The sequence below is a fragment of the Schistocerca gregaria genome, chromosome 10 (assembly GCF_023897955.1).
Source record: "Schistocerca gregaria isolate iqSchGreg1 chromosome 10, iqSchGreg1.2, whole genome shotgun sequence".
Lineage (NCBI taxonomy): Eukaryota > Metazoa > Arthropoda > Insecta > Orthoptera > Acrididae > Schistocerca > Schistocerca gregaria.
In genome coordinates, this window is record NC_064929.1 from 158,788,810 (window position 1) to 158,811,727 (window position 22,918).

General features: G+C 41.5%; 1 long non-coding RNA gene across 1 annotated transcript in view; it reads right to left on the minus strand.

Annotated features, from left to right (window-relative positions):
* The window catches only part of LOC126293663 (uncharacterized), a 159,994-nt gene extending 142,113 nt beyond the window's left edge, over positions 1-17,881 (minus strand). Inside the window, exon 1 of the long non-coding RNA XR_007552334.1 lies at positions 17,238-17,881. This is a non-coding gene — a long non-coding RNA (uncharacterized LOC126293663). The remainder of the gene's footprint in view (positions 1-17,237) is intronic.
* Positions 17,882-22,918: the final 5,037 nt, after the last annotated feature.

Below are 22,918 nucleotides of genomic sequence, written 5' to 3' on the forward strand. Positions count from 1 at the left end.
TCCATTAGAACTACTGACAACCTTGGGAGAACCAGTCCTGACAAAACTCTACCACCTGGTGAGCAGGATGTATGAGACAGGTGAAATGCCCTCCGACTTCAAGAAGAATATAATAATCCCAAGAAAGCAGGTGTTGACAGATGTGAAAATTACTGAACTATCAGTTTAATAAGCCACAACTGCAAAATACTAACACGAATTCTTTACAGACGAATGGAAAAACTAGTAGAAGCTGACCACGGCGAAGATCAGTTTAGGTTCCGTAGAAATGTTGGAACACGTGAGCAAAAACTGACCTTACGACTTATCTTCGAAGAAAGATTATGGAAATGCAAACCTATGTTTCTAGTATTTGTAGACTTAGAGAAAGCTTTTGACAATGTTGACTGGAATACTCTTTCAAATTCTGAAGGTGGCAAGGGTAAAATGAGGCAGGGGTAATATACAGGAAGCGAAAGGCTATTTACAACTTATACAGAAAACACACGGCAGTTATAAGAGTCGAGGGACATGAAAGGGAAACAGAGGTTGGGAAGAGAGTGAGACAGGGTTGTAGCCTATCCCCGATATTATTCAATCTTTATATTGAGCAAGGAGTAAAGGAAACAAAAGAAAAATTCGGAGTAGAAATTAAATCCATGGAGAAGAAATAAAAACTTTGAGGTTCGCCGATGACATTGTAATTCTGTCAGAGACAGCAAAGGACCTGGAAGAGCAGCTGAACGGAATGGACAGTGTCTTGAAAGGAGGATATAAGATGAACGTCAACAGCAGCAAAACGAGGATAATGGAATGTAGTCAAATTAAATCGGGTGATGCTGAGAGTATTAGATTAGGAAATGAGACACTTAAAGTAGTAAAGGAGTTTTGCTATTTGGGGAGGAAAATAACTGGTGATGGTCGAAGTAGAGAGGATATAAAATTTAGACTGGCAGTGGCAAGGAAAGCGTTTCCGAAGAAGAGAAATTTGTTAACATCGAGTATAGATGTGTCAGGAAGTCGTTCCTGAAAGTATTTGTATGGAGTGTACCCACGTATGTAAGTGAAACATGGACGATAAATAGTTTGGACAACAAGAGAATAGAAGCTTTCGAAGTGTGGTGCTGCAGAAGAATGCTGAAGATTAGATGGGTCGATCATGTAACTAATGAGGAGGTACAGAATAGAATTGGAGGGAAGAGAAATTTGTGACAACTTGACCAGAAGAAGGGATCGGTTGGTAGGGCATATTCTGTGCCATCAAGGGATCACCATTTTAGTATTGGAGGGCAACATGGAGGGTAAAAATTGTAGAGGGAGACCAAGAGAGGAATACACTAAACAGATTCAAAAGGGTGTAGGTTGCAGTAGGTACTGGGAGATGACGAAGCTTGCACAGGATAGAGTAGCATGGAGAGCTGCATCAAACCAGTCTCTGGACTGAAGACCACAACAACAACAACGTGCGTGAACAGTATGGCTGTCGAAAAGACAGACGGTGCGCTGTTAGTGGAACTGTGTTATGTGAACGGCAGCAATTACAGTACTGTACTGGGAGAGAATCGCCGACTAAAAGGCCGGAAGAGTTGCCCCATGTCATTAAATCGTTTAAATTGGGAAACACGGGTGAGCCTGGCTTGGCACATGGAATAGGAAGGTGTCCTATACCTGTAGAAGTTTTTGACGAGGTTGCTGTTGCTGTAACTGACCACGCAGCAAGTATCCCGGTTAGTGTCAGTGCTCGTGCAGCGTCACGGGAAATGTCCACCCATGGTCAACAGTACTTAAAGTTTTGTGGTGTGTGTTACACTACTACCGGTACCCGTACAAGATCCAGACGGTGCAGCAACTGAATCCTGACGATCTGCAGAAACTTTCTGAACTTGCTGTTCCGTGTCTGGCACAGATCGAAGTTGATGACATGTGGCCGGGTTAATATTCTGTGGAGTGGCGAGCCACATTTTACCCTACAGGATGAAGTGAGCAGACAGAACTGCGTAATTTGGGGTACTGTTAAGCCGCGAGTTGTTCACGAAGAGCCACTGCACACGACGTATATTACTGTGGGGGTGTGGATTCATCACGAGTACCTTTACTCTCCGTCCGTTCTCCTTTCTAGAGCAGTGGTTCTCACAAGATGGCCGGCCGGAGTGACCGTGAGGTTCTAGGCGGCACAGTCTGGAACCGCGCTGCCGCTACGGTCGCAGGTTCGAATCCTGCCACGGGCATGGATGTGTGTGATGTTCTTAGGTCAGGTAGGTTTAAGTAGTTCTAAGTTCTAGGGGACTAATGACCACAGAAGTTAAGTCCCATAGTGCTCAGAGCCATTTTTCTCTCACAAGATGCTCCGCGGACCCCCAGAGGGTTCCGCAAGGTGCTATGAGAATAAATAATACATTAAATATATTTAGTATGATAACAGATTTTTTTGTTTTGGCCGCTTCCTGCATGAGCAGAGCTTTAGCGAACGCTAACTTCTGCGTCTAGCGTTTTCCTACAGTGTAAAGAGATCGGCAGTGAGCATGCCCAACTTCTTATTCATACGGAAATAAGATGGCTTTCTCGAGGTAGGATCTTGTCAAGATTTCTTGCACTTAGAGACTAGGCTCGTGTCTTCCTTCTTGACACAAAGTACGCGGATTTTCTCACTAACTTCTCTTGGCTATACTTAGTTGCGTACTTAGCTGATGTGTTTGAACACTTGAATGCGTTAAACTTGAGTTTACAAGGAAAACATGTAGACATGTTCAATGTTGAGGATAAGATTAGTGCTGTGGTCAAAAAGTGTCAAATCTGGGCGTCAAGAATAGAAAACAAATCACTAAGTAACTTTTCTACTTTATAAAACAATTCTTGGAGTCATCAGAGGAGAGTTTGCCTGACCAGATCAAGATCAACGCAGCCGAGCATCTACGCAGCCTAGCCACCACTTTTAGAGAGTATTTCCCTGAACCTGACCCTGACGACAGATTGATTCTAATTCCTTTCATTTGTGAAGAAATAGACCAAATCAAAAGCCTCACTGAACAAGAGCAAGATCAACTTTTGGATCTATCCAGCTGTGTACCACATTTCATCGGTGATAAAACTACAGACTTCTTGGCATCAGCACGCAAGGACTACAAGAAACTTGGAGATAAGGCAATGAAAAAGATACTTCCATTTGCAACCACACACATCGGTGTGAGCAAGCATTTTCCTCCATGTGTTTCATGAAAAACAAATATAGGTATCGGCTCGACATGCGGTCGGATTTCAGAGTAAAACTTTGAAGTTTGGAACCTAATATTTCAGAAATAATGGACTCGAAAGGTGAGATTGATCTCATTAACAACTGAAAATTACTCTTTTGTAACTGTATTTTTTCAAATAAATAATACCTTGTACGAAATTAGTGTTTCCTTATTTTTCACACGTCTACTCAATGCAATCTCAAGTGTAGTACTCTTGAAAGAACAATGCACTCAGTTTTAATTTTTTCCTGTCATTTCCAGTTCATACTCAATTTTTATTTTTTTAAGCCATTTGTTATACTAAACACCCAAAGTCGAGGAAAAGATTTTCAGCAATAATAAAAAAATTAATAACAGCAATGACGGCTAAATTGAAAAAGTTTTAGGCTCAATATTTTTTCAATAATTTATATGTCAATGTTTTTCCTAAGTACCATGTATAGAAAACGTATAAAAAAATCTTAATTTGGCTGTTTTAGGTACTTGATACTGTCATATGACAAGGTACCAATCATGCTCGATGAGGGGGTCCTCGAGAAAAATTTGTTGAGAACCCCTGCTCTAGAGAATATACCCAGACGGACTGTCAGGTGTACCGTGACGTCTCCACGTACGTACGTCTCTTTGTACAGCATTTGATTGCTCTATTGGAAGAGAGCAAGTGTGTGGAGACTACTGTTTTCATGCAAGATGAGGCAAATTCTCATGTCGTTCCCCGAGTGAAACATCTGCTCAACGCAACCTTCCACAAACAAATTATGTCCAGAGGTTTTCGAGGCGCATGGCCTGCAAGATAATCTGTTCTGAATCCACATGACTTTTGGCTATATCTGAAAGATACATGTCTGGTCTCTACATGGTCTGAAGACAAGTATATAGGAACACGTTGCTCAGATTCCATACGAACTTTTGCGACCAACTGTTCATCACGTCGTTTGGCGGATGCAGCGAGTCGTCGACGTCTTCGGTACTCATATTCAACAAATTGTGTAAGCGGTGGGTTAATAATATGAGGCTGAGTCAACTGAAACCTTAAATTTGTAATAACAAATCGAAATTTCACACCGTTATCCTGTAAGTTGGTAAGTGTGCTACGAACAGCGTGCAAAATGACCTGCAGGTGGCAGCATAGTGCAGATGCCCACATACTGTCGCAGTATCAGTACAAGGATGGTCGCTCAAATTGCGACTTGCACCAGGGAAGATTAGCCTTCTGTTATTAGGTTTTTGAGTAGTGAAGGTGTGAAATCTATTGAAATTCATCGACGAATGAAGTACGGTGATGTATGTTTGTCACAGCAGCAAGTCTACGAATGGAGTAGGAAGTTCGCAAATGGTGTGACTTCAGTGGAAGATGCTCCTCGTCCAGGACAGGCACAACGAGTTGTGACTCCACAGAACATTGCAGCAGTTGAAGCAATAGTGGAGGAAAACTGCAGAGTGACACTGAATGACACTGCAGCATGTTTTACAGATTAGTCATGCGTCAGCACACCACATTGTGCATGATGTGCTCCAGTTTCACAAGGTGTCTGCAAGATGGGTGCCACGGCAGTTGACTCCTGAAATGAGAAAACGACGTTTTGATGCTTGTGAAGAACTTCTTCGGCGCTTTGAACGAGAAGGTGATGGCTTCCTTGCAAGAATCGTTTCTGGGGACGAAACCTGGGTTCACATCCACCAACCTGAAACGAAGAAAGCGAGCGGGGAATGGCGCCATTCCTCATCACCAAAACCAAAGAAGTTTCGAAGAGAACCATCAGCAGGGAAGGTTATGCTGGCACTCTTCTGGGCCGAGAAAGGAGTCATTTTGGAGCATTACGTGCCTAGAGGGACCACTGTCACCAGTGTATCACACACAGATCTCCTAAAACATCATCTGCGGCCTGCAATCAAATCAAAGTGACGTGGATTGCTGTCAGCAGGTGTCCTTCTGCAACATGACAATGCAAGGCCCCACACTGCCCGTACAACAGTTGCAACAATCACAGACCTGTATGTACAGTGTCTTCCTCACCCACCATACACACGAGACCTTTGCCCCAAGTGATTTCCATATGTTCACCCAAAGACGCAATGGGAGGAACGAAGCTCCGTTCTGATGAAGAGGTACGCCACGCAGCGCATGAGTGGTTGCGAGGACTACTAAAAGAATTTTTTTGTAAAGGAGTTTATGCACTTTGTAAGCGCTGGAGACCTTCCATTGAGCGTGGAGGAGATTCTGTTGAAAAGTGATACAGCTTTGTACCACTTCTGCACAATAAATATTTTAAAAATTCGGGCCGAGCGGTTCTAGGTGCTACAGTCTGGAACTGCATGACCGCTACAGTCGCAGGTTGTAATCCTGCCTCGGGCATGGATGTTTGTGATGTCTTTAGGTTAGTTAGTTTTAAGTAGTTCTAAGTTCTAGGGGACTGATGACCTCAGGTGTTAACTCCCATAGTGCTCAGAACCATTTGAACCATTTTTTAAAAATATTTAAGGTTGTCATTTGACTCGCTCTCGTACAATCAACATTGTGCCCTTATCGCTTATTTGACTTTTTCTGACCAGGCCCCTTTCCTAATCCACTGCACATGCAAACATTTCTGTACGTCTTTCTTACAGCTCCAGATTTTCATCTGGTGACACAGCTGGTACCACCTTTTGCCAGCGTAAATCGATTCCGCATTGGAGCATTAGTACAACTACCAGGTTTCTCTGCCATACGATAATTACAGCTCCCACTGCAACCTCATGGGTAACTGCACTTTTTTTAAAAAATGGAACTATGTTCTATTCTATTTTACCCATTATAAATGGGGTTTTGAACAAAAAACCTGCCGAACAGGCCGTGAGAGACCACTGGTACCAATCGGCCGTCGTGTCATCCCTCTGCCTTAGGTCTCATCCGATGCGGAGAGGCATGCTACTCTAACGACTAGCTCATCAGTTTGCCTCACAACGGCTTCGTACACCCCGATTGGCAACAGGGCTCGGCAGATCGGATGGTTACCCATCCAAGTGCTAGCCCAGCCCGACAGCGCTTAATTTCGATGACCTGACGGGAACCGGTATTACCACTGCGGCAAGGCCGTTGGCTTTCAACATCACTGGTTGTGGTATAAACATGTAGTCTTGTTAACAACTAGGTTAATAGAGACGGATCACTAGTTCAGACTGTGAAATGATGGGTAAGGAATTTGGATATATTGTTTTCATAGTAACTATTCAATCTTTTGCTCAGTGCGATTTGGATGATGATGATGATGATGGTGGTGGTGGTGGTGGTGGTGGTGGTGGTGGTGGTGGTGGTTTTGTGGGACGCTCAACAGCGCTGTTATCAGCGCCCGTGAAAAGTCCCAATTTTTACACAAAACAATCTAGCCACTGTCACGAATGGCGAAATGATGTGGACAACACAAACACCCAGTCCCCGGGCAGAGAAAGTCCCCAACCACGCCGGGAATCGAACCCGGGACCCCATGATCCAGAATCAGCAACGCCAGCCACTAGACCACGAGCTACGGTCGTGCGATTTGGAGAACCCCCAGTACACCTAAATCTGGATGGACATTCCGGAATTTGAACCCAACTCTTCCCCAAGCTGAGTCCAGTGTCTCAACCAGAGCTCTATCCCTCCTTGCGGCACTAACGAAGCAGCGGCTATTCCGATTTACACAAAAGTATTTTCGTGTAAAACAATTAACACTTTCCTGATATCTTGCAACTACTTTTTACTTTGTAGAAATGGCATCACGTGGCACCATAAACTACCGTTCAGGTTGTTATTTTATTTTATTTATCCCTTTAAAGGAGTAAATTACACAGCAGCTTATGATCTTACATGTAGTGTCTAATTCATTAAAAGTGTGGATCATAATCAACAAAAAATATCTTTTACTGAATGAGATTTTCACTCTGCAGTGGAGTGTGCTCAGATATGAAACTTCCTGGCGGATTAAAACCGTGTGCCGGGCCGAGATTTGAACTCGGCACCTTTCCCTTTCCCTCAGATGGTAGAGCACTTGCCTGCGAAAGGCAAAGGTCACGAGTTCGAGTCCCGGTCGGGCACACAGTTTTAATCTGCCAGGAAGTTTCATATCAGCGCACACTCCGCTGCAGAGTGAAAATCTCACTGTGGAATGATTGATTTTACTATTGTATTTAAACATTTGCATAAATTAAACTTAGTTTGACACAGGAGGGAAAGCAAATTGCGTTTAGTCTTCCAAAACAAAACTGGCATCGTGTGTCATGTGTTTGGTGCTCTGAGACAGCCCATCCAATTCACTTTACAGGAGTAAGTTAAGGTCTTACCTGGGTGATCCTAAAGACTTTTTCATGGCTACACCATCAAGCGTTGACTAAAAAGAGACTGTTTGTTAAGGTTTCATTTATACTTTTATCTGTTACTTCCTTTGAGTTTTTGATTGTGAGTGGTGTGTAGTACTGCACTGACGGAAACCAAAATCGCAGAACCAAGCGGAAGTTGTGTGACAGAAACGAAGGTTGGTAGGCATGTTTCTACAGCTGAAAGATGATGTCTGTTCAAATGTCGCACCAGTTGCATGAATGAAGCTAGTAGCCCCACTATGAGGATAGAAACCAAGTTTGCTTTCAATACACGTTGTAACGCTCCTGAAAAATGTTCAAATGTGTGTGAAATCTTATGGGACTTAACTGCTAAGGTCATCAGTCCCTAAGCTTACACACTACTTAACCTAAATTATCGTAAGGACACACACACACACACACACACACATACACACACACACACACACACACACACACACACACACCCATGCACGAGGGAGGACTCGAACCTCCGCCGGGACCAGCCGCACAGTCCATGACTGCACCGCCTTAGACCGCTCGGCTATTCCCAAGCGGCAACGGTCACCAGTGTTAGTTACCTTTGATATTGGACGTGGTGAGTTGATGTTAAGTCAAGAATGTCTTTAAGTGGGGGTAGGACGTCAGACGGTCCGACTTGGAGCAGGAGAGGCACCACAGGACATTTTAATTTCCACCGTCTATACTTTTACAAGTAAATTCATAAAACTTTGTCAGCATGACCTGGAGTGATTCAGGATTCACACGCGTAGCAGCCGAAGTTCAAAAACATAACAAAATAATTTTGTTCACTTGTGAACTTTGATCATTTTTTTCACTTACTATTGGCTGCATTTGTTGCTATAGGTACACTTTCCTTCATAAGGTAGAGAGAATGTTCGATGAATTTTGCACAGCATACAAACCACAGTTACAGCTGTCTGAAACTCTAGAATATATTTAATTTATGAACAAATGAATGAGCTGTTAAGTTTTAAACTTTATATTTAGAAAAAAATCAAATTTTGTACTTAATGATCTCTGTTTTTACCACAGTTTTTAATAGATTTGAAGAATTCTAGAGTTTCATACACCTGTAAGTATGGTTTGTATGCTGTGCAAAATTCATCAAAGAATCTGTCTTACTTGTAAAGAAAAATGTACCTATAGCAACAAATGCAGCCAACAGTAAGTGAAAAAATGATAAAATTTCATATGTAAGAAAAAAATTATTTTGCTATGATTTTGCACTTCCACTGCTATGAGTGTGAATCCCGAATCCTTCCTGGTCATGCTGACAAAGTTTTATGAATTTATTTGTAAAAGTATAGACAGTGGAAATTAAAGTGTCCTGTGGTGCCTCTCCTGCTCCAAGTCGGCCCGTTTGACGTCCTACCCCCCTTAAGGCGACAAAGACGCCGTTATCGACACCTCACTGAGTTTGAACGTGGTCGCGTAATGAAGCTGAGAGGTGCTGGATGTTTCTTCTGAGATATTACAGAAAGACTTGGCAGGAAGGTATCCACTGCACGTGACTGCTAGCAGCGGTGCTCACGAGAATGTACGGCCACAAGAACTGGGTTCCGGATGACCATGTGGCACTACCGACAGGGAAGAATATCGTCTTCAACGTATGGCTCTGTCACAGCGTACAGCATCTGCAGCAGCAATGTGAGCAGCAGTTGGCACCACAGTGACAACGAACTGTTACAAATCGGTTACTTCCAGGAGAGCTCCGAGCCAGACGCCCTGTAACGTGAGTACCTCCGCCCCCAGACGACCGCCTTTTGCGATTTCAGTGGTATCAAGCGAGAGCTCATTGGAAGGCAGAGTGGAGGTCTGTTGTGTTTTCTGATGAGGCTAGTTGTGTGTTTGTGCCAGTGATGGCAGTGTGTTGCTTAGGAGGAGGAGAATTGAGGGCCGGCAACTAAGCTGTCTACGTGCTATACACACTAGACCTGCATGTGGAGTTATGGTCTCGTATGCGATTTCGTATGACAGAAGAAGCACTCTCGTGGTTATCCCACGCACCCTGATTGCAAACTTGTACGTCACTCTGGTGATTCGACCTGTTGTGCTGCCATTCATAAACAGCGTTTCAGGGGGTGTTTTCCAACAGGATAACGCTCGTCCGCATACCTCTGTTGTAACCGAAGGTGCATTACAGAGTATCGACGTATTACGTTGGACTCCTCTATCACTGGACCCGTGTTCATTCGAGCACATATAGGATATCATCGTACAACCCATTGGTCATAAAAAAATAGAGGTTACAATTTCAAATGGCTCTAAGCACTATGGGACTATCTGAGGTCATCAGTCCCCTAGAACTTAGAACTACTTAAACCTAACCAACCTAAGGACAACACACACATCCATGCCCGAGGCAGGATTCAAACCTGTGACCGTAGCAGCAGCTCGGTTCCGGAGCGAAGCTCCTAGAACCGTTCGGCCACAGCGGCCGGCGCATTGGTCATTCACCAACAGCATTAAGCATCCCTGTACTGACCGACCAAATGCAAACTGACATCCAGTAACTGTACAATAGAAAATGAGATTTTCACTCTGCAGCGGCTTGTGCGCTGATAAACTTTCTGGCACATGAAAACTGTGTGCCGCACCAGTATAGAAGCTTCTGTCAAGTTTGGACGGTAGGAGACGAGGTACTGGCGGACGTAAAGCTGTGAGGAAGGGGCCTGAGTCGTGCTTGGGTAGCTCAGGTGGTAGAGCACTTGCCCGCGAAAGGCAAAGGTCCCGACTTCGAGTCGCGGTGCGGCACACAGTTTTAATCTGCCAGGAAGTTTAAACTGTACAACACCCTACATGCTCCTTTCTTTGCATACATTTAACATTCTGGCAGTTACAGCGGTTATTAATGTACGAGTAGTTCACATTTAAAATGCCTAATCTCGGGCTTACATTAACCTATTATCTTGCAATGTTAACCGCTTCAAATATGTAACCGAGATAGTTGTATTACCGAAATTTCATTGCTCTACATGAATTACTTTTTGGTGCTGGCCGGCCGTAGTGGTCTAGCGGTTCTAGGCGCTCAGTCCGGAACCGCGCGACTGCTACGGTCGCAGGTTCGAATCCTGCCTCGGACATGGATGTGCGTGATGTCCTTAGGTTAGTAAGTTCTAGGGGACTGATGACCACAGATGTTAAGTCCCATAGTGCTCAGAGCCATTTGAACCATTTTTTTGGTGCTGGGCATTTTTGCTTCAGTGTGTACGCAAAATAAATAAATAAATAGACTCAAGGTATATCCAAAACTGGCGATTTCTTTCCTTCGTAATAGTGCGTAAAATTTCGCGATTTGTGCAGTATGGGAAGTTCTCTTTTGACAGGTGTTCCACAGAGGATGAATCTATCGTTGAATTGGAAGGAAAATCAGCATTGGCCGTATTTTGTTGTTTCATTGTCAGCAAAATCGATTTTCGGTCACTTATTGACCATCCTCAGTGCTCTAATATACAATTAAAATTGGTAGGCACTAGTTTATGCGATCGCTCTAAGCTTGTGGTTATAGCTTGATATATTTTAATTGTATATTACAGCACTGAGGATGGTAACTAAGTGACCGAAAATCGATTTTGCTGACAATAAAACAACAGAATACGGCCAATGCTGATTTTCCTTCCAATTCTATCCACTATTTGGTCGTGGTGCACAGAACACTCCATGGAGTCCCCAATCAATGAATCTACCTTTCCTTGTCTTCAGTTTCTCTCGCGATTCGATGACCTATATGCTACAATTAGGATTGAGTGGGCAACTAATACTCCACTATGTTTACAAATATGTGTAGACAGGGATCTACGTACGTGATTGTACACACACCCCTCTGTTAGTGTGTTGAAAACTTGAATGCAGAGTATTAAAGTTCCATAGCAACATTTATTTAATAGTTTGTTATAAGCCGGCTTTCGTCTTGTTAGGCCACCGTCAGGTAACTTAATGCTAAACCGACATTCCACACAACTTCAGCGAGAGTTCATAGCTGTACAAAGATTGTTGTACAATAACTACTGGACTGACTGAGCATGAAACGAGCTGGAGGCTGAAAAAGAAAAATTCCACATTTGCTGAACATGTTCTGAATGAATGCCATGCGTATGATATTGGATGTGATCTTCTCCATAGAGGAACTACAGGCAGAAAACTAACATTACTCGAATTTACTGCTATCAATAAACACTAATCAATTTCCTGCTATCAATAAACATCAATCAAAGAATCCTGATCTGGTCGTTAATGACCAAACACAGTTCCATTACCCAACAGTACTGAAGTAGCAGCAGCCAGTTATTTCTCTCACCAATGGGTAATAAGCTTGTTATAACTCATTTTTAAAAAGACAGCCAAAGTTCTGAATAAGCTTAGTTTTATTAGTTGATGACTAGTTTCGGGTTTTTATTTATAACCCATTATCAGATTATCCATGTAATCAGAATAAATATAACGCCACATAGCAAAGATCATGACAATCGTTATCCAAAGCAGTACAGTGAAAGTGATCACGAAACCGAATACGAACAGCTTGTATATGGTTTCATAAACAGTGACATTGTACTCCTTTGACTAAGGATAGTCAATTTTTACTGCGTGGAGTAATATTTATTCTGATTGGATGATTTGAGAATAGATTATGAATAAAAAACCGAAATTAGTTATCAAGACGTAAAAAAGGCTATTTTGCAACTTTGGTTGTTTGTCATATTGAAGTAGTACCACACGTTGCTGACACTGCAGCATTCCAGAAAGCTGGAAATCCTTGTTATAACTGTACCGTAATCACAGTCTATAAGCTTCTTTCTTCCTCATTTTTCGGCCTGTTTATCACATTGTTAGTTTGTCGAATGACATAGTTGATTTTGCTGTTACTCGCTTGTGCAACATATTTGGCTTATTGTTCAGAGTCCTTTTGGGACATTACATGATGCTTGTATTTGTATCGAAATAGTCATAAAATGCCACATATCTTTAATGACGATGTTTGGTTTGTGGGGCAGTCAACTGTGCGGTTATCAGCGCCCGTACAAATTCCGAACCTTTGCTCAGTCCAAACTTGCAACTTTCATGAATGATGATGAAATGATGAGGACCACACAAACACCCAATCATCTCGATGCAGGTGTAAATCCTGACCTCGCCGGGAATCGAACATGGGATCCCCGTGCTCGGAACGCGACCGACATATCTTTGTACAGCTGTGAACTCCCGCTGATGTGTGGTCTGTGTTCAGTATTAACTTACAATGGCCTAGAAGACGAAAGTCGGCTCCTAACGAACTATTAAAAAAAAAAAAATGGCTCTGAGCACTATGGGACTCAACTGCTGAGGTCATCAGTCACTTAGAACTACTTAAACCTAACTAACCTAAGGACATCACACACATGCATGCCCGAGGTAGGATTCGAACCTGCGACCGTAGCGGTCGCGCGGGTCCACTGTGGCGCCTAGAACCGCTCGGCCACTTCGGCCGGCTAACGAACTATTAAATACATATTATTGTGGACATTAATATTTTGTGTTGAAGTTTTTAATATGTATATTTTCCTCGAGCTCCCCATAGAATATTCCATAAATGTTACAGATTTTGTTTACTACTGAATTATAATTCACAAATCTCGTGTTTACTGTGGAACGGAGACTGGCTGCGAGCGTTTAACTTTTTCTCAAGGCAGTTAAAAATTTCACAGTATATGGGATGGTGCATGGGATGGTGGCAATTTCCTATTTACCAGCTTACAAACTTGGCCTAATTCTACGCAATATCCTTTTTTGTGGACCGCTATTAATCAAGTCAGCTATATAGCCAGTACTGAAAGCGGTAAGTGTGTCTGTAAATCGGTTTGAAAGACAGATTCGGATAATGGAAATGATATGAGGGGATACGCCATGGAACGGAAAGTTCCATGTGAGTGTGCTACAAACCGGCAAGCATTTTAATGAATCTCTCTTTGAGCTAATTGCTGTACCAAGGTACGAAAAATTTATAGAAGAGCTAAGTAAATTTTATTATGTTGCAAGTTAGCTCTTCCGCGAGGTATTTATTTTTCTAATCGTGCGAGTTAATAAACACATCATATCATCTACATAAACGATTTCTCGTTTTCGTTGTTTGGGGACTTTGCGGTAGCTACGGCCATGACCACTATTTTCATTAGTGAAATGTAGTTAAAAATACACTTTTACTGAATTATTGGAGCTCGAAGGTACGAAAACAACCCATGGCCAAGTATTTGCTCATAAAAACAGTCTCGGCACATTCGGCTGGGGTTATTTTTGTAAGAAAGTTGGCAATATCTCCAGTGATTAAGCCGTCATGTTCATTTACCACGAAGGAACTGCCAAGAGGGGAGAGAACGAAGTGACTTCTTTGCTGTTCCACTACTTAGAAACACAAGCAACATTTCGAAGCGGGTTTAGTTTGTGGTACAGAATGAGGCGCTTCAAAGCCTAAAAATGTTCCAGCGGATAACTCATCTCTTTTCCGTTATAAATCGTTCTCTTTTGCTCGAGATCATGATTTCTTCTTGGTTTCGAGTAAGAAGAGGAATCAAGTAACTGAAGCAGCGGATGAGTGCTACTTAGAATTCAGTTCTTGCCTGCAACATCGGCACCTTTTGTGTCTGCGTTATCCGATATTTCACGTGAGTGATGCACTTGACCGGTGTATACGATCTTCCGCGGAGAAAACCGTTAATCGATGAACTAGGAGTGAATAAGGGGAAACTTTCCAGCAGATTATAATTGTTTGCCGAAACGGGGCTCGAGCGTGGAAACTTTCCTTTGGAAATGCTCTACCGAATGCTAAGATTTGGAGCAGGGAGGGTCACAAAACACAGTCGTCAGTAGCACATGATGGGACTCTTGTGAAGTTCACAAAAGTTAGGTGAAGTGGAAAGTCACGAATTCAACGGAAAAATGCGGTTCACAAAAGGGAAAAAAAACTGCCAACAGTGAACGTACAACATTGTTTTTTTGATGTAAGTCACCGCTAACAACAAAGGAAAATGGACAAGACTGCAGAATATATAAGAAGACTCAAACGTAACGTACGTAAATTGTTCACCAGTTTCATAAAGATATATTGTTTTTAACCTATAAATGACAAAATACATCGGCCTATTATGTATAGTGTTGCATATTGCCAGAATGACAGCATAAGATGCTTCATAAATAAAAGTAAACATATCTGGTGAGAAGTAGTCTATAACTGCAGAATGCTTAAGACAGGAAAACCAATCATTATATACAAGTAACAGCTGATGGTGCTCCTTTTAGCTGAAGACCAGAACAATATTTTTGTTTTTAAAATTTTTATTTCAGGAAAAGCTTCGTTACTCCTCTGCACGCTCTTTGGAGGAATACGTGGTAACGAAAACAAAATTTCATGGCAGAATGTTTCTTTTTGAAACTACCATCACATCAGCAGATTTGACTTTTTTTACTGTAATGGCAAAATCAATTTAGCATAATTGCTAGTGAAAATAAAATGATCATGCATACCACAAAGATAAAAATGGGAAGGAAGTGAGAGTAGTGGTTGGTACAATAAAAACTACAAGCAAGAGTACAGTGTGATGTGAGAGACGAGGGAAGGAGTGAAAGAGGGGGGGGGGGGGGGGGAGGAGGGAGTGAAATTTTTTGAAACTAAATGTAATACAAAGAGTTTTCTTCATCAGCTGGTTACTAGGTGAGTGTGGAATATACTAAAAACCATACCAAAAGCTGTACGTGATGGATCACTCAGTCAAAAGTTCAGTGAACTTACGTGACTGTAGCTCTCTCTAAATTCGTCAGTACACAGCCGATCCGTGGGGAAGAAATACGAAGTAGTTAAAGCCCAGGGCTTCACAGATCACTTAACTCAAGCAGTTAGTTCTTAAAATATAAAGGCTAAATCCAATGCCAATAATTTTATGGACTAAGACTACGTCACAATTAAGTGAGTTACTAAATGTAACTTCCTTCTACATCCTAAACCCGACATCACAGTAATAGTATTTCCTAAATGCTGGACATTTACAAAATTTTCGTCTGCATCTTCGCCCACCAAAAAGTAATCACTGGTTTACACAAACATATAAAAGTAGACATATAATTTCTCAACGTTTTTTAGCCCTAAGTGAGATTGTTTTCGAGCACATCTGGGTATTGTGTTCAAACTTTGCTCCAAATCGTAATTACCTTAAAAATGTTTTATAGACTGGCACTCAGTTCCTGGAATACATGAAAATGAAAATATTTTAATACTTTTTTGCATATACAGTTCTATTTTCCCCCTCACCTAAAATTTCCATTATTTTCTTTGACACACACACACACACACACACACACACACACACACACACCCCAAGTCTCATACTCATATACCAATAACTAAAACATATATGATGTAGGAAGCTGACCAGTGTTGGGTACGAGATATCAAGGTCACCTGGTACATACAAACAGTTTTAGAGCTGTCAAAATTCGGTGTAAAATGACCAAAGCATGTGGCAATGAGAGAGTATACAGCAAGTAATGATCTGTTGTAATGCACACAAAACGTTCCAGACACAATAAAACATTTAATGGCAGTGATAAATATATTAAGACAATACGATTTATTTTATAAAAATATAATTACACAATTATGAAATTCTTGTACACATAAAATATGTTACATAAATACGACAGTAATCACATATTTACGTAAACGAATCGTCATTAGGAACGTAAGTACCCCTGAGATCATTGCAAGCATTAATTCTCCACACTGTCATTCATCTATACACGTCTGTAAACACTAACTGTCCGTTTAAGCAATTCATACAACTATTTCAGCTCACTCCTTTGAAAAACATATTTACATTTATAATTATTATTCAGGTGTAAATAACGTGTTTCTTTTACTGTACATTCACATTCTTCCTGGAACTTAAATTCTGTTTATCATACCCGTATTTGTGGCAATAAAAATACTTTTTTAAATGACTAAACACGAAACATATATCGCACTATTATGACTAGTACATCGTTGATTAGGATACTAGAACTATAAATATATGGTATTATGGTAACTTATTTCAATAGATGGCTGAAATGACGGATTACTACGTAAAAACTTTTCATAGAACGCCTTTGCCTCGCAGTTCCAACGCATAAAGTAAACAAGTTAGGTCGCTGCAAAATCAATGGAACGCTTACATGATTCCCTAAACTACCGTATTACGGGTTATTTCACAAAGAACTGTAGCATTCGAAAACATTATCAGCAATCCACACTTCAGTTGATCGCAAAAGCAAAGAGAAATTGCGCTCAGGTTTATTTGACAGGAATAGCTGAATGTATCGCCTCGTGTATTTCTTTGTATCAATCGAACTCTAATTATTGCTGTTAAGAACAAATATTCACCAGAATTTTGGAAATATACTGCTGTAATTTTACAATGCATTCTAACAAAATGTGTACGACATAAAATGTCTGATGATAATTCTGTAATTAATTTTATAAAAATATGAAAGCGGATATCTTCGTCCAGAACTACTGCTATTTGCAAAACTTTTGTATGGCTATGTACCGGATAAAACACGCGATTATACGGACGCTAATATCAGGTAACTGCAGCACGATCATCAAAATATGAATATTAATTTTAACAAAAAATGGGTTTGTTGACGGCGCATTTCACTATTAATATGTAAAGAAACATTTACCTTCTTTGTGCGATAGTGACCGGTTGTCATATCCTTGCTGCAGTCGTACAAACCGCTCATTTTCCTGCCGGTCCGTAGCGCATCTCTCACCCAGCCGCCATTTTGACGGCGCAGTACACCCGGCAGCCATCACCGGAAAGAGACACTCTAAAGATACGTTCCGCAGTGCTCTGTCATTACGTGTAACCAACGAAATCTTATGCACCGGTCAAAGTACTAACAAAATCTTCAGTTAACTGACACAAATGATACGATTAGCGTCACTGTAAAAGTACCAGATACACGCTCCGCGCGTCTCCAGTGTTTTGTTCCTCTCGACGCTAGCGCCACAGTTGCGCAACTTCGCCACTGACAGCCGTCCCCGTCTGACTCCGTTCGTCGCATCTCTCTCTCGCACACTCCTCTTCTGCCTCTGGCTCGCAGTTTTCGCTTTCGCTCCCTCTGTTTCTCTCTCACTCCCGCTTCAAGGCTGAGCGGCGTCGCACGCAACGGTTCCGTGGATCTACCGGGTGTCCAGAAAATACTGTTCCTGGTTGCGTGCTTCAAATATCGCAAAGATCTGCTGTATTTGGTGCTGTTATTGTACAATACAACCGAAGGACACGCGGAATTTAGAAATAACGCTGCGCAAGAAAATAGGTTTCAAGTGAAATTGCAAGTGACATGATCTTGCTGCGTGCACATTCCATTGCGATTTGCTGAAACTAATTTTTCTGGTAATTCTAGTGATATCAGACTGAAATAATAAAATTAAGGACGCGACACTCAGCCATTTGTTACAAAATAAAAGTAATAAGGATAATATCTATTTGGGAACCTCGACGTGAATGTGGTAACGTGATGAAACTGACATTAGTCCAATTTGAAATTATTTATTTGCTTTTAAAAAATTGAACAGGTTGCATCTGTTTTACTCTTTCATGTCATTTCAAATTACAGAGATTTCTCAAAACCATTACGGGTAACATACTTGGGAAACAGTCACGTTAAAACTAGTTTCCTACTAGCTTTTTCTTTTTTGTCTCCAAATAATCTCAGATAAATCGATATATGGGCAAAATGGTAGAAATAACCATTCCTTGAAAATAAGACGTAAAGACGTCATAAAGACGTTGTTGTTGTTGTCTTCAGTCCTGAGACTGGTTTGATGCAGCTCTCCATGCTACTCTATCCTGTGCAAGCTGCTTCATCTCCCAGTACCTACTGCAACCTACATCCTTCTGAATCTCATAGCATGTGAAAATTGCTGGATTTGGACGGGTTACTCCTGTAACTGAAATATCAGATCTGAAGATGGTTCTGAATGAACCGAAACCGGTCATATGAAAAAAAAAAAATTGCAATCAAGACGGTTTTTAAGTAACATAAAGAAGTGGTACCGAACAAAGGCAGGGCTTATTTTATGTGACGCAAATTCACCGGATCTGAATAAAGAAAAATATCAATAGGAATATCGGGTGCTGTCCATTTACTTCATCGACGTTGTCTATCGAGTGTCTTGCATTAGAAGTGGCATATTAACGGGGATGTATTAGCAATTACCACTGCGAAAAAACACAAGGCAGAAAATTCGAAACCGTATGTACATATAGTGCATTAATTCCGTCACGATTTTGACTTTTAGACTGAGCAACGAAGTGAGAAAAATTCTTCGAAAAGCTAAACCCAGGTACCTTTTGGGCTGCGAACTCCCCGAAGTTAATAGATGAAATGTTCTTCGTTTTTGAACACTTAGTGACATTTTTCTACTGCCTAATTCACACCCAAAGCTAAAATGACTGTGCTATATAGTGATACAGGTAACTTGCGTGGAACAGCGAAGTGATCTTAATGATTTTCTTTTCCATTATTTCAATAACTCTGCCTCATCCGTGATTTTTTTCCCTCTATATGTAAGGCCAAAGACGGGGCTATAATCTCATTTCTTTACACTCATTTTACAGAGTTGTGATGTACGTTTACCTCTTTTTCTACAGACAGAATTTAGATTCCTGCAAACAGTTTTGAGACGAATATGTCTGTAAAGAAAAATGGGAAGTGTAATTAGGTTTATTTCTCCTCACCAAGAATAAGATTACTGAAGACATCCATAAGGATGATCACTTTAGTGCACACAAGTCGAGAAAGATCGTGTCTCTAGTTCGAAATGCTTGTCAGATGTGGAGAAGGGTCATCTAACTGAAGATTGGTGTGACCCTGATAGAAATCTATCAAGCATGTCGAAATGCGTCCAGACGACTACTAAAGACAAAGTTTTGGCAAGGCATATATAGCCAGTTTTGTGTTACATAAATATATACTGTATTACAGTACGACAATTGAGTCAAATTGCTGCTAAATACGGAATGAGAATATCAACATAAAAAACAAAAATTAAAGCTTTTCCAGGAATGGAACACATAAGAGCCAAAACTGTCATAGATAGAGAAACAATTGACGTAATAGAATTTAATTACATAGGTACTAATTTTAAATTTCTCAACAATGTTAAAGAAAATATGAAACTGGCCAGATTTGAGATTGAATGGCCGTCAAAAAGACGATGATGAAGTTCAATATCTGCTGAGAGGTAGAACACAACATTCTATCCTAGACGGAGAGTATCCACAGGCACACAAAACAATTATGATGTGTCCCAGGGGAAATGTGACACCGTTTCTGCTGAAACTTTTTGACACATTAGAATCGTGCGCCCGAGTAGAAATCGAATCCAGAACATAGCCGATTTGAGAATTGCACGCGAAAGGCAAACTATCCAGATATGAGTCAGTGCTATCTCCTTCTTTCCCAGCTTCACAGAAGGTATCATCCTTGGACCTATTTCCTTCCGGAAGTTATTTGCAGAGAAGATGACTTGTAATTAGCTACGGTCTAGAGATTGCTTCCATAATGAATCTTTTCCTCCGCTGTAGAGTATGCGCTGTTTAGGAACTTTCTGACAGGGTAGCACTGCACGTTGCACCGAGGCTCGAACCCAGAACCACCTTTTTCCAGGGCAATCCAGGTGGAACAAGTACATATACGAGCTTAGGTGATCCATTAATTTTGGGGATTGTAGCTGCGTAAACTTTCTCTCTTCTAATATTTCAGCCTTCTCCAGAGTGAACCGACAGGCTAGATGTACAGCCCTCGTTCCGTTGTCTCAAGCATGTGGAGCACGCTACAGCGGGCGCCCATAGACACACATATGCCAAATGCATCGGTCGGCGACAAAGAGTATGCATAAATTAAATGGTTCAAATGGCTCTGAGCACTATGCGACTTAACTTCTGAGGTCATCAGTCCCCTAGAACGTAGAACTAATTCAACCTAACTAACCTAAGGACATCACACACATCCATGCCCGAGGCAGGATGCGAATCTGCGACTGTAGTGGTCGCTCGGCTCCAGACTGTAGCGCCTAGAACTGCTCGGCCCGAATTTTTAAAATATTTATTGTGCAGAAGATCCATGCTGGGATCACAATGAATTATTTGAGGTGCAATGTAGCGATGCCTTTGCTAGTTCAGCCGACCTGTGTGGCCTAGCGGTTCTAGGCGCTACAGTCTGGAACCGCGCGACCACTACAGTCGCAGGTTCGAATCCTGCCTCAGGCATGGATGTGTGTGATGTCCTAAGGTTAGTTAGGTTTAATTAGTTCTACGTTCTAGGGGCACTGATGACCTCAGCAGCAGTTAAGTCCCATTGTCCTCTGAGCCATATAAATTTTCCTTTTTTTTTTTTTTTTGCTAGTGTATTAAGGAAAGTCTCGGATTTCTTGATTTGTTCAAGCTGAAACCGTGGCCTGTGTTAATTAAATTCTTCGGTAAACCAATCTCAGCTGCTTCTTTCATAACCGAGTCCCAAAAAGATGACCCCAGAATTTCGCTACCTGCGTACCGTGTAGAGTGTCTGCCACTAATGGTTTAGTGGGCTGAAAGAGCGGGGAGTCCCTATAGTGTTCCACTATTTTTTCACCAGCTGTTCGAGTCGTCTGCTTCATGCACGAAAGGCCACACCCAGAGGGTCTTGTAAACCCTAATCCTACGAAGCATCAACTCATCTTTGACGGAATCCAAAAGCGCTGCGTCTTTCTGTGGAGGGCGAAAACTGACTTTATAAAAAATTTCGAAATAATGAACAAAAAACTTTCCCGAAATAAATTCGCTGAATTCTAGTATCTTTGCTCTAGCTGTGTTAGTTATAGATGTACTACCTACTGGTCACACATGAAAATTTGTGCCGGACCAGGGATCGAACCCAGATTTCCTGCTTACATTAGCCTACCCGACTACGCCCCCATGACCGATCCAAAGACACACAAATCATACTTTCTACATCTCTATACCACACTCTCCTACACTGTTCACTAAATATTCGCAGCCATACTACGTATGAAAGTAGAAGACTGTGGTACAGGGATGTAGATGGCGTGAAATATGGAAGTTTGTGTTGCTCTGGGAGGAGTGCCCGGATAGCCTAATAGTTAAGGCGACCGGAAATCCTGGTTGGAGTTCGATCTGCCACAAATTTTAATACGTCACCAATAGGTAGTGCATCTATACCTGACACAGGTGGAGCCAAGTTACTCGATTTCGGCGAATTTATTTCGGGGTAATTTCGGTGGGCTGTCTATCTTCAACAATGTTGTCTGCTCATCCAGACTCACAAGTTAAAAGAAAAGTTGTGAGTAGGTTGTTTAGGTTTTTATGTTGGTAGCGCCACGTACCGCTCTGTATGAAAATCACTGGCTGTACTGTGTGAAGTCTGTGGCTGGTTTGCATGGTTGGAATATTCGCTATTGTAGTGTTGGGCAGTTGGCTGTTAACAGCGCGTAGCGCTGCGCAGTTGGAGGTGAGCCGCCAGCAGTGGTGGATGTGGGGAGAGGTATGGCAGAATTTTGAAAGCGGACGATCTGGACGTGTGTCCATCAGAAAGAGTAAAATTGTAATATTGTATATCATGAACATATATATATATATATATATATATATATATATATATGATGACTTTTGAACACTATTAAGGTAAATACACTGTTCTCTATCAAAATCTTTCATCTGCTAACTATGCCTATCAGTAGTTAGTGCCTTCAGTAGTTAGAATCTTTTATTTATCTGGCAGTATTGGCGCTCGCTGTATTGCAGTAGTTCGAGTAACGAAGATTTTTGTGAGGTAAGTGATTTGTGAAAGGTATAGGTTATTGTTAGTCAGGGCCATTGTTTCGTAGGGATTATTGAAAGTCCGATTGCGCTGAAAAAAAAAAAATGTATGTCAGTTTAATGATGATCAGAATAAATGAAGAGTGAAATGTCTGAGTACGTTCAGTTTTGCTCAGCTGTTTGAAAATCAATTTTTCAAAGGGGATGTTTCAAAGTTATAAAATAAAAAAGTTTATCTATCCTAGTGCGGCAAACCAATATCTAACACAAGATCTGGCCCCGGCGAGAAAACAACAAAACCTTTAAGAAGCACCTGAAGAGGGATTTGTAAACAATCCGAAACCGGTCATGCTTCGATAGAAATAAACATTTTTAAAGCGTACTTATGACTGATTGCGGTTTCAACAAAAATTCTTGTAGTATCACAGCCGCGGTTCTCACAAAGTCGTCTTCAACTTTGTGTTTCACGTGGATCCGATTAATTGTTGACGAGAGATCTTCCATGTCATGTTTCAAGGCATGTTTCAAGACTCTCTGCGT